This window comes from Alligator sinensis, unplaced genomic scaffold (assembly GCF_000455745.1).
Source record: "Alligator sinensis unplaced genomic scaffold, ASM45574v1 scaffold205_1, whole genome shotgun sequence".
Lineage (NCBI taxonomy): Eukaryota > Metazoa > Chordata > Crocodylia > Alligatoridae > Alligator > Alligator sinensis.
The window spans coordinates 263,915-276,314 of record NW_005843046.1 but is presented as its reverse complement, the minus strand read 5'-3'; the positions used below and the strand labels follow the sequence as shown (position 1 = coordinate 276,314).

General features: G+C 40.4%; 1 protein-coding gene and 1 long non-coding RNA gene across 2 annotated transcripts in view; one reads left to right on the top strand and one right to left on the bottom strand.

Annotated features, from left to right (window-relative positions):
* The window catches only part of LOC102376991 (arf-GAP with GTPase, ANK repeat and PH domain-containing protein 1-like), a 224,827-nt gene that overhangs the window by 111,428 nt on the left and 100,999 nt on the right, over positions 1–12,400 (bottom strand). The window lies entirely within an intron of this gene.
* LOC112548248 overlaps positions 1–12,400 on the top strand; it is an 18,371-nt gene that overhangs the window by 2,431 nt on the left and 3,540 nt on the right. The window contains exon 3 of the long non-coding RNA XR_003092072.1: positions 11,496–11,543. This is a non-coding gene — a long non-coding RNA (uncharacterized LOC112548248). The remainder of the gene's footprint in view (positions 1–11,495; positions 11,544–12,400) is intronic.

Sequence of the window (12,400 nt, the reverse complement as noted above, 5' to 3'; positions counted from 1 at the left end):
CTCAAAGAAAAAGCAAGTTCAGAAATCCACTCAAGTACTACATGAAGTACTTCCAATTTACTGAATACAGTATTTCCTTCTCCCAAAGTGCTCATTTGCTGTCAAAGGTAAAGCACTTCTAATCACTTCACTCCCCCATCCCTCTATTGTAGTAAAATATCACTCCACCCATCTCTCTAGTTATTGTAAAATATTCAATAATCTTTCATGAATATTTTTTCCTAGAACACTTCTGATTAATGTTTGAAAGCATGCAAATACTGCAATGAATATACCATCACACCTTTGCAATACCATGTTTTAAACAACACTGGCTATTGTAATTCTCCCCCAACCACTTCCCTCCCAGAGTCCACGCCACATTTTTCAGCCTACTATACCCATGCAAGTAGGCTGCTTACAACCTAGGAGAGCAATCCATTTTCCTGTGTTTTTTTTAGAGGACTGCACCTTCAGTGGACCCACTTACAAGTGCAGAGGAACAGTATTCTTTCCCCCTCCCTTGAGAAGCACTATTCCTTTCCCCAAAACCTTTTCATCCATTGGTGAGCTGTCCATTTCCATAATCTATTCACAAGACATACTATATATACCCAGCCGAAAGAAATGGTATGTCCTTATGCAAAAGAATGGCACATGTAAAAATATCTCAGTGTAAACATTTAATTATACATTTCTGGCAAAAAGCTGCAGATAATTTTTTTTTAAATAGATGCTATGTTATCACATTTACATTAAATAAGCCATATTCTTATACATTTGTTAGAGTAGTGCAAGACTGATGTTGTAACCACCATGATCTAGAAATTATGCAAGAGGCAAGGATTTTTTTTAGGGTGATACCTTTTATTGAATGATGTATGTATTTGGGATAGAGTTAGGAAAATGTTGCTGTGACATCTGGCTTTTTACTTTGCTGTCAATTTTCTTTCACTGCTTTCAATACCTCTCATCGCAAAACCATCAGAATCCATGGTTTCTACACATGCCTTTCCCAAAATGTGATCTATCAGCTCCAATGCACCAAGTGCCTTCATGGCAACTATGCAGGTGAAATGAAACAACTATGCACCAGAATGAGCGCTCTCAGGAAAAAAAAATATAAATGACAGGGAGGGTAACGCACCATTAGGACCACATTACTCACCAAACAACCACTCCCTCTCTGACTTCACTGGCATGCTATGCTAAGGGAAATCTACCCAACAACTTTAAGAGAGACTTGGGAATAAAAGTTCATAAGCTGTCTGGACACTAAGAAACCAGGGCTAAACACTAATACTGGTTTTATGGCACATTATTTTTTACCCCTAACTCCTGAATTCTTTCCACACCTGGAAGATGAGAAAGACCCTCCTCTCTTTTGACAGACCATGATCTCCCAGTCATCAGCTTCTTTTCTTCTGCTAATTGTGGGTGCCAAGTAACATTTTGTCAAACCATGGGAGGGGGAGAGGAATGAGAGGCTCTTACAACCACGCCCTTACCGAAGATCACAGCTACAGAGCGCTTTTAAAAGGGGCCTGATCCTGCAACAAATCTTCCCCTCAGGCAAACCCTAGAGGGAACTCCCTTCTTCCCCTATGGGCTACACCAGCTGAGCCCTGCTCCCCACACAGGCTGACACAAGTTAATGAAGGCTTCCTGCTTTGGGGTATCTTCATCTGAACCCTCATGTAACGAGAGTTCAGATTTGTTGCAGGATCAGGCCCTTTTTAAAAGCACTCTGTAGCTGTGATCTTCTGTAAGGGCATGGTTGTACAGCCTTTCATTCCTCTCCCCCTCCCATGGCTCCCATCCACCTGCCCCACCCTCCACCACTGGTTTAGCAACCCCCAAACCGACCAAGCGACCTCCACTCCCTTCCCCCACTCACATTCTGAATTTGCCACCAGAACTGGGAGGAGGGAAGGGTGAAGCTAGGTGAGAACAGGTGCAGACTCATCTAGCACTCTAAATTGCAGCTCAATAACCCAACCCCCAGGACCCAAATATGTAGTTGGGTCCAGGGCACTGCTATAGCTCATGGCACTTCCTGCAAAGTGCCATGAGTTACAGCTGGGAGCTGCATGTCTGTCAGCGTCTTGAGTGTCTGCTACTCCTGGGAATCTCTCTCACCCCCTCCCACCACTTTTCTGCTGTTCTTTTTTACTACACTGTGCCTGGCTACTTGTGATCCGCCATGAGGAAGAAGGTCTTGCATTTGAAAGCTTGTCTAAATCTATCCCAGCTACATATTTGGTCCAATAAAAGATATCATCCTAGAAATCCTTGCTTCAAGTACAATTTGGTAGAATCACTTACCTCAGTTATGACAGTGACTACATTAATGACCAGTTTAGATCTCATTTAGCAAAAATACTACATAACAAATCCTATTTCATCTCCTATTTAAATTTCCTACTCACCCTAGATTTATTTACCACTCAGAAATTGAAAGAATACTTTTATAAGCGTAACCAGGTTTGCTAGCGTGCACAAGGTATAGTTTCTGTCCTGTCTTCTCTCCATAGATGACAGAGGTCTTATCCCACTATGCTCAGGAAGTCCATATCAATACCAGTTGCTTCAGAACATTCTTGAATAGTAGGTACCTCTTCACAACAAAACCAACATATATTAATACCACATCTCAAGTTATTTTCATTTGACTCTAGAAGGCATAATAAGCATGGTCAAGATTTGTCAAATACAACCATACAGCCCAAAGAATGAAAGCTGCTTTTGACACCTTGCATAATTATAAAGAAAACTATAAATTGTATTGTTTTGCAAAGGATACTTTCCTTCACTGATATACTTTCAAATGAAGCAACAACATAAAATTAAATATTTAGCTAATGAAGTACTATATTAATCAATTTTGCCCTTCAAGTAAAATAAACAAACAAACAAACAAACAAAAATCACCCTAGGCTGCTCCTCTAGACTGCAAAATGAGCTTATCTCTCAACATTTTAATAGACTAAACTGTAATCAGTAGGATATACAGTACATCTAGTCAAATGATCTATGAGTGTTTATATAAGTATTAATTCAAGCAAGTTTATTATGTTCATTTAAAAATTATTTTGATACTGCATCTCTCTCTCATCTCAGCTGCATTCTTAAAATGGCGTTAATTGCAAAATATCAGTGTTTGACTTCCCTTTCAAGGCACAAGATTTTTTTGTTAAGATTACAGTGATATAATGTAACAGCACCAGTGCCTGATATTCAGCATTCTGTTCAAACTACACCATGCTGAGGGTTAGAGATAGCAGATAAAGATTTAATTCAGGAAGACTGACCCACCAGCACAAAGAGGTTTGCCTCCTACCTCTCCATCCTTTTGTTCCTGGTATCAACCTCCCATGTTGAACCCTACTATTACGTTGAACAAATCTGAACTATGGCGTAAATTAAGCCTCCAGCATCCTTCACTTTTTGAACATTTACACATTAACAATACCAACTTAACCACAACAAAGATACTGGTGAGTCGCCAGGAAGTCAAGTGCAATCATAGCCAGTGGCCAGTGCCACAAACTCAGACTTCTTAATGCCATGCTGAAATCTTTCAGCATCTCTCAGGACTCAGGTAAATCGAAAGCCCAAGTTATAAAAGGTATTTTAAACTCGGCATTTGCTTTTGTCCTTTTGAACCTCTGGGAATGATTAGAAACTCATTCAATGATTCCTTAATTACAATTAAAAAGTAATTCTACAAATTGTCAGTCAATCTTTCTTCTCATTTAAACCGCCCCCCCCACCACCAATGCAAACAAGTACTCCTACAGCACAAAATACAACTCAGCAACTGACATGCAAGTAATTATTTAGGCTGAGATTCTGAAAGCTTTGCCAAATGACAATCCCCCCCCACCAAACAAGTATCAATTCTAGCCAGTTCCAAGCCTGTATCTGCCCTGGACTTAAATCAAAACACCTCGTCTAAAAGTAGTTCCTTCTGCCAGATTGCAGTTGCATTCTTAAATGCAAATCTAATTTTAAGTAAAAAGAATTACCCTTTAATTACCAAGTTTGCCTCTAAACATTTGTCATTCACTTCTGTAACAGTCCAAGAACCGCACCCATTTCTGCAACTTGGGCACTCTAAAAACTGGCTTCACACACGCATGCAAGCGTCACCACATGTTCTCTGAAATCTGCAACTAGGAACACCCAGCTGATACAACAATGTCAACAGACAGCAGCCACATAGATTACAGGATTAAATGTAGTAAAAGGAAAATAGAGTGAAAAAACATTAAAGCACACCACCTGCCCAGGAAAGACAAAAACTAGAAGAGGAGCAGTTCTATTTCAGCATCAATTAAGACATCTCCTGGTCAGATTTGACAAGAACATATTCACTACACATCTATTATTGAATATGTAATGTTTCTTATAATCATCCTGTGAACACAGAACCAGAACCCAAACCCTGCCAAGGAGAATGATTTTGTTAATGTAAATATCGCTCATAATATTCAGATGTTTCTCACTCATGACATTCCTAATGACTGCATGACTACAACAAGATCATTAAATCCAACAACTAAATATACCAAAAAAGGAAATCAAATGATAGTTTCTAAAAGCCTGTGTTCTATGTGTTCTAGATATTTAGCTTGCCCTCATATGAATATACAGTAATATACACGGTATGTAGACTCTAGCTTTGAAATCTTTTCTTGTAAGGGTCTTATCTTCATTAGGGTCGTATTAATCTTGGCAACACTAGCTGTTAAAGAAAGTATATCTTTCAGTATTTTTGAGATGTACAAGTCAGCCACTTCTGCTACTCCCTCACTGGCCTTCATAATATTACCATGCTGAGCACTTTAAGGTGATTAGTTTAGACAGATACTTTTTTTTTTTTAACTAGCAATTTGAACACAAGGGGCACGTCCAGACAAGTGTGCCCATGCTGTTTGTGGCACTTCAAAGCAGTGTGAGGCATAGCAAACCACATGTGGCGTATATGCACCTGTTCCCCACACTGGTAATTTACTAATTTTTAAGATCCCAGTGTCAAAAAAACTGCCACAAATAAAAGCGGCGTGGAGCACATAGTAGCAGAGTACACCAACAGAAATGGAGCCTGGCCAGCCAGAGCCATGCTCTGGCTCCTAGCCAGGCTCCAAGGGACTAGATTGGCTCCACTGCTGCCCCGGGAGGCTCCCAGGACCCCAGGAAAAGGTGGGGTAGAGAAGGCAATGGCCCCAATACCTTTTCCTGGGGTCATTGCCTTCTCTACCCAACCCAGGTCAATTTGCTACATGCTGGAGTATGTGTGCAGGGGCACGCCCTGGGACAAAAAGCAGCAGCACAAATATGTACCACTGTTATTTGTCCCACACGAAATGCATGTCCCTGAACACATGCACTTGTCTGGATGCACCCATGGAGTGCACCTTTATTTATGTGCCTCCATTTAACTTTTATTGGGAGATATCCAGCCATTTTACTCTTTAGTGATTTTTGTTGCTTTTATTAACCAAACACCCCACACACTATATATGGTCTTTGTGCCAAGAAAAAAAGATGACAGGTTAAGATCCAGAGGCACAGTTATCACTCCAAATACTTGCCTCTTGTAGCAAAATTTCCTTTGTGGAAGGGAAAATTAGGTCACACTGACTGTTCTGTAGCAATACAGCAATAAAATGGGATTTCACTTTCTTTTCTCAGCTGGAGTTAACAGACTGCTTTCCATCCACTATTTGTCATTATAAATCAATGTGCAATCAGAGAATAAGACAAGGCAACTGGATGAGATAATATTGTGCTGGAGGGTAACAGCAGTACAGAATCTGAACCCAAGGTCTCACAAGCTGCACGGTTTAACACTGAGTCATTTATCTGTGCTCTTATGTCACTATACTTTGTCTATTAAGAAAGGCCTCAAGTCACTGTATGCAGTTCTTCTGCAAATAACTTAATTTACCTAATACCATATTTATTTGTATCTAAGTCAACTGTGAATTTAAGACAACTACCCAATAACTAGTTTCTATAGGCACAGAATCTAATTATTAGAGGATTTTCTTGAATTGCCACCCCCCGCTACTGCTACATCAGGGAAAGCAGTGGCTGAGGGAGTCATGGCCCCTTTTCCCTCTGCCCCCACACTTGCCTTGCAGCTTTCTTGTTCCCCCCTTTCCTCCACCACTGGCAGCCCCCCAGCCCCAGATCCCCATAGCCTCTGCCTCTTCCCCCCACTCCCCAATCTGTCTCTTCTGCTCTCCTTCCTTACTGTCAGATGCTGCTCAGGCTCTGCCACCTCTAAGCACAGCACATGGAAGTGCAGCCCTTGCCAACCTTGGGTGCAGCAGTGTCATCACTGCTGACTGGTTGGGCAGGGGACAGTTTTCACATGCTCCATGCCCAGGAGGGAACCCACTCTCAGCCTGAGCTGAGCCATGTCTGACACTAAGTGGGGAAAACGGAGGGGGCAAGGATGGAGCAGAAGCTGCAGGGGGCAAGCAGAGGTGGGGTGGGCAAGAGGCTGCTACAGTCAGTCAGAGCTGCAGCAGTTGCCTCCCCCGCCCCCATTTTCTATCCAAATCTAAGAGAAAGGGCTCTCCCCCCAACCAATGCTGACTGGGGAAAAATTCTCATCTTGGATTTGAGTAAATATGGCGCACACAAAAATAATGGCTAGCAATCAAAAGCCAACCTTAACCAGAAGTTGCTACCTAGTTATTTAGTACAAGAAGAATCCAGCTCTCCCTTCATCCCTTAAATACCAGAGAAGCTTTTACATTCTGCTTGCAGCTCAACTATTTAGGCTTTTCGTAAGAGATGCAAATGGTGAGATACCTTACAAAAAAGGCTCCAGTGACAAACCTCACTTGGCGGTAAGTCAATGAACCTCCATAACATAGCCTGTCTTTGCTAGAAAAATTCCAGGCCCATATATTTACGGTTTGTCTGCAAATGGTTACTTCAGTGCCATTATAAACCTACAACCAATAAGGAGTGTTTGATCAACCAATAAGGAGTGTCTGACCAAACTTAAGACTATGCTACTCAAGAACTTTCATAAAGTAAAAGCAAAAACATTTACAATGCTAATGCTTCCTCTTAATGGTAAAAGTACTTATAAATCTGTGAAAATTTTGGAAAACTTCAAGTACAACAAATAACTACAAAGGCTATAAAAAACTAACAAATTACACTATATAGTATGTTAAGCATTAGCTATTTTTCCTTTTAATATTTAAGTGTGGGTTTTAATGCATCTCTCCATTATATCACATTTACCGATGCACTCAACACCGTGACTTACTTGCTCATGAAAACATAGCTTTGCAAAAAGACAAATATAACACACCTTCTACTAGCTTCCATTTATTTCCCTTTTTAAGAGTAAACAAAAACAAAACACAAACCTGAAACTTTCTGCATGACAAAAGCATGAGTAACATTGGTCTGTAAGTTTCCTTTAAAGCATATCCATTGAAGAAACATTCTGCAGCATAATCTGAATGGTAGTGGATTCATATTTTATGTTTTTATTTCAAATGGTTAAACCTGACATTTCATTTGTAATATTTATAGAATGGAACCAAAAACACTAAAGCTCCTGGAGCCAATATGATTAATACAGTTTGCCTACTCATCTGTTTCTCCTTCTCAACCGAAAAAAGTCTAATTCCAATCTGATCTCTACCTAAAGTAAAATAAACTAGCCCTGTTTTTTTTTTCTAAACATACAAAAGTGTGACCAAAATAGGATCTCTGCAAGATTCATTTTCCTATTGTGATAATTTTATTTTAAAATAAGCCTGTTGCCTTTGTCAAAAAGGTACTGTAGTAGCCAAAAGCAAATTAAACTGAAGTTCTTATTAAAAATTCTTATTAAAATTTGTCAAGAAAAGCTTTTATTCACACACTATTTCAACATGTGTAAAAAATTACACTGAAGGAACATCCTAATATCATTAAGATGCCTGCAAAAACTGCATAGTTAACTCAAGATCATACATAGCGTTCTCTCCTTAAATGTACAGGCAACCTCTGCTTAATGCTGTTTTGCTTAAAGCTATTTCACTATAACACTAATTTAAAATTGATATCCGATTTCACTTAGTGCTCAGCAAGTATCGTTATAACGCTCACGGTCGCCATCTTGGGTCATTAAAAACAACTGCAGTCACCATCTTGGGTCATCAAATACTTTCAGTTTCGCTTAACACTTGTTTTGCTTAATGCTCAGTTTTTCAGGAACCAATTAAGAGTGCTAAGCGGGGGTTGCCTGTATAGTCTCTCAATCCAAAAGAAATTCATGCATTTAGCAGGAGCACAGGCAGATAAGGTTCTTTGGGTAGAGCTGATATCTTTTGTTAGACCAACCCTCTTCTTGCAATTCTTCTTTGCAAGCTTTTGGACACAATCACCCTTCTTCAGGCACAGGGAGAGTCTGTGCTCACTCAAACTTTGTGAATAATGCTCATTAAATTAATACAGAGCACTGACAGGGTTGTGTACTTAAGGAGTACTGTTTACACGGCTATCAGTGCTGTGGATAAGCAGCCTAGAAATTCCTCTTATTCTCAATGCTTCTAGTAGCCAATTTTAAGGCTCCTAGTAATAGTCAGTTTCAGGGCTACTATTAGAAGCTTTGAAAGTGGAGAGATCCAGCAGCCACAGTTATTTTCAAGGTTTTTAATAGCAGCCCTTTGACATCTGCCTCCACATCGTTTTGACACATTTAAAGGAGTACAGGCAACCTCCGCTTAACGTGGTTTCACTTAGCACTATTTCGTTATAGCACTCATTTAAAATTCATACCTGATTCCACTTAGCGCTGAGCCAGTTTCATTATAGCGCTCAGTGAAGCGGCAGCAAGAAGCAGAGTGGCAGCGAGTGGGTGGGAGGGCATGAACGCAGGGCCTGTGCCAGTGCTGCAGGGCCAGGGCCAGCAGGGACCCAGGGCAGGGCGGCAGGAGCACGGGGCCCAGGCTGGCACATGGTGCCGGAGCGGCTGGCAGCCGGGGGTTGGGAAGAAGCAGCAGCAGCAGCAAGCAGCAGCGGGTGTGGGGGCAGGCGTGAGTACAGAGCCCTCACTAGTGCCTGGGGCCAGGGCCAGTGGGGGTCCAAGGCAGGCCAGCAGGAGCACAGGGCGTGGGCTGGCATGTGGGGCAGTAGCAGCCAGTGGGCAGGCAGAGGGGTGGGGAGTGGTGGCGGCGAAAAGCTGCAGCAAGAAGCAGCGGTAACCAATTATCTCTATTTACATTTATTCATATGGGGAAATGGATTTTGCTTAGCGTGGTTCTGCTTAACGATTGGTTTTTCCGGAATGAATTAAAAGCATTAAGCTGGGGTTGCCTGTACAATTAAATTCAAAGACAGTTAGCATGCAAATAACCAAAAGACAACTTACTAAGCAAAAGACGGCTAAAAAAAACGCAAAACACTTACTGTATTTACTACAAGATGAGGTCCCCCGCCTCAATTAGAAAGGGGAGAAAAAGCCCTTTGTCTTATGGCTGCATACAAGGAAACCTCATTGGATACACTATCATTAAACTGCTGCCAGAAGCTGCATGTGCTCAATAATGGAAACAAATTATGAAGTTGATTAAATGCACCCAACACTGAACATGAGTACCAAACACAAGGCCCATAACAGGCAAACATGCTAATGGGAACCTAACACAAGGATACATTAGTACAGTCCATCTGAATAAGATACATGGTAGTGCCCATTGTTCCCTTCACCCCTGATGCTTTTTTGACAGCATGGTGAGCCATTACATTGCATACACTTCAACTTCCTCTTCACTCCCACAGCTCAGCTGTACCTTTCTTTCCCATTTCCATGTATTCTCGTTTCTTTACCAGTCTTAAATGCCTGGCAAAAATCACCAAATGGGGCCCCAACAATTTACCCAAAATCCCTCTGTTGCCACCCTGCCAAGGTCCAACAATAAGTGGGGAAGGAGCTGCAGGGGAAAAAAGGTGAGGGGAGGCAGAGGGCAAGGGTATAAAACTATAAAAGCAAAGTAGCATCATTACAACAGGAACAGACTATCTAATAAAAGAATTTAGGGGGTGGGAAAAACCACTTGTGTGCTACATGATCACTGCTTAGTTTGAAGCTAGTGAAGGTACTCTCTCTCTTAGGAACAGTAATACTGAACAATCTGCAGCCTGATCTCCATTTTCAGGGAGAACTAAGAAGCCTAATGCTATATTCGGCCCTGCTGTCATCTCACCATATGATCTTGGGACTTGACTTCTACTTCAAAGACAAGCCTTTATCCAGACTGCTCAACTGAAACTGACTTCTTACTCCCACAAGGGTAACTTCAGGAATCTGAATTCTCTGTCTTTCCCATGCAGCTAGTAAGCAGCCAATGTAACATAGAGCACCTCCTCATTAACCTTCTCAGCCTGCTTAGTTATTTCAGGCATGCTAAGCTATGCTATGTTTTACAAGATGCCACTTTATAAACTTAATGCAAAATATACAATGACACACCACATTTTCAGATGAGCACACAGAAAATACAATCGCTCAATGAATCATTTAAAAGGCTGCACACACGTATTCTCCTCTTCAGAAGGCTATGGTTCCACAACCTACAGCTAAGGGACCAACCTGCTATCTATGACACCCACTGCAGCCTCCATTCAGCAATAAAAACATACATTCAAGTTCAGTTAATGACAGTCAGGCTATTACCGTATATATCTTATGAATAGGATGTGGTATGTGGTTAGGGTATTTAAATAGAGTATATTGCAAAATGGCTACAGAATCATGGAATTTATCCTGAAGAGCAGTAAAAAGATGCTGATAAAAAAAATAAACTTGTCTTGCAACAACTTTAATTTTATACATTAAGTAATGCATTGACTAACATTTTATATGCACAGTTAGATATGTCTGCATGGGGCTGCAGGTCTCGTTACACACTGCTTTAAAAAGCTTTTGTTTTTTCCCCCCCAAGTATCTGGAGACTGAATGTTAATTTATTTAAGCAACACTCTATTTAAGCATTCCCTATGTAGCATCTTTAATATATAATTTAAGAATGAATATGCCACTTGTGTTCTGAATCTATTAACAACTCTCTATAGAAACTATTAAATATTTTAAAGTAAGAATCAACAACCTATGGCCCATGGGCTGGATCCAGCTCAGGTGATCAGCAGCAGGCTTCAGCCAGGCAGCGGAGGCATCCAAAAGTTGCATTTAGGTTATTCCCTTCAATGCAGCTGGAACAGCAGGGGCAGCATCCCTTGGGTCCTACTGCCTGCTGCACTCTATCTATTCCCTCTGTAGCATCTATTAAGCACTGGGGGTGGGGTTCAGAGGTGTGTCGCCTGAGGTTGCAAGCAACCAATCCCAGCAGCAAGAAATTGCCGAACCCCATTTAAAGCCATCAGAAGTAAGTATCTTTGGCTAAATGTAGTTAACTATTGTATATATGCATTAAGAATAGTGAAAGCTTGTACACATTTTTAGCTAATAACTACTCTAAATTGAATACTTCCAGACACCACCTAGAACTGCATGAAGCCTCAGCAGATGTCTCGCTGCAATGGTGAGTCATTTCTCATTCCAAAAATAATTTTGTAAGACATTAGTAATATAAACAAACATCCTTCAATGAGCGTGGAAGCTTCCGTTTCATTAAAAGCTGAAAAGGTTGTCAATTTCTTAAACCTTCCAGCATTTTTTACAGTAAACAGAATGGAAATGGATAATACTGTTTAAATAAGAAGAGAATATGACTATTAATGACAAGAGCTGACAAAAAGTAAAGGTTTCTATTTAGCAGAAAGTGAATAAAAACTAATTCTACACAAAAGTGATTCAACTTCATTTGTTTGCTTAGCCATGATTTATATTAAGGTCTGAGGAGGTTTTTTGTTAAACTAATTATATTTAGTATAAGATAAGATGAGATATGGTTGACATTCTTTTAATGTATTGGTAATTATGCTGGAGTGATTGAAGCCAGCAATATATATAAAATAAACAAGGAGAACCTGAGAAAAAACACAATCTCCTTTTCAGGCTAGAGAATGTTCAAAGTCATTACTCTGTAATGCTTTTACTACTCAATGAAATGTATCCATGATTCAGCTGAGCAGTTCTATTGAGCCTAGTAACCCTCAGAGCACCACCATTAAGATTTTAGAAAGATATTACTCTGAGCAGACAAAAATTCAATCATCCCAGCATAATTACCAATAATTTTTTAAAAAATCTCAACCCCACTATGACTTCCTACTAAAACTGTTCACTGATGTCCTTCACAGTGTTACAGCAGAGAGGTCTAAGACCCACCACATCAAATCAAATCCTACAATTACTTTATTTTTGTTATAGTGATGTTGTAGATGTGATGCTCCAGGAATTGAGACAATAATTTCTTAGGCTGAATTTTTTTTTTTT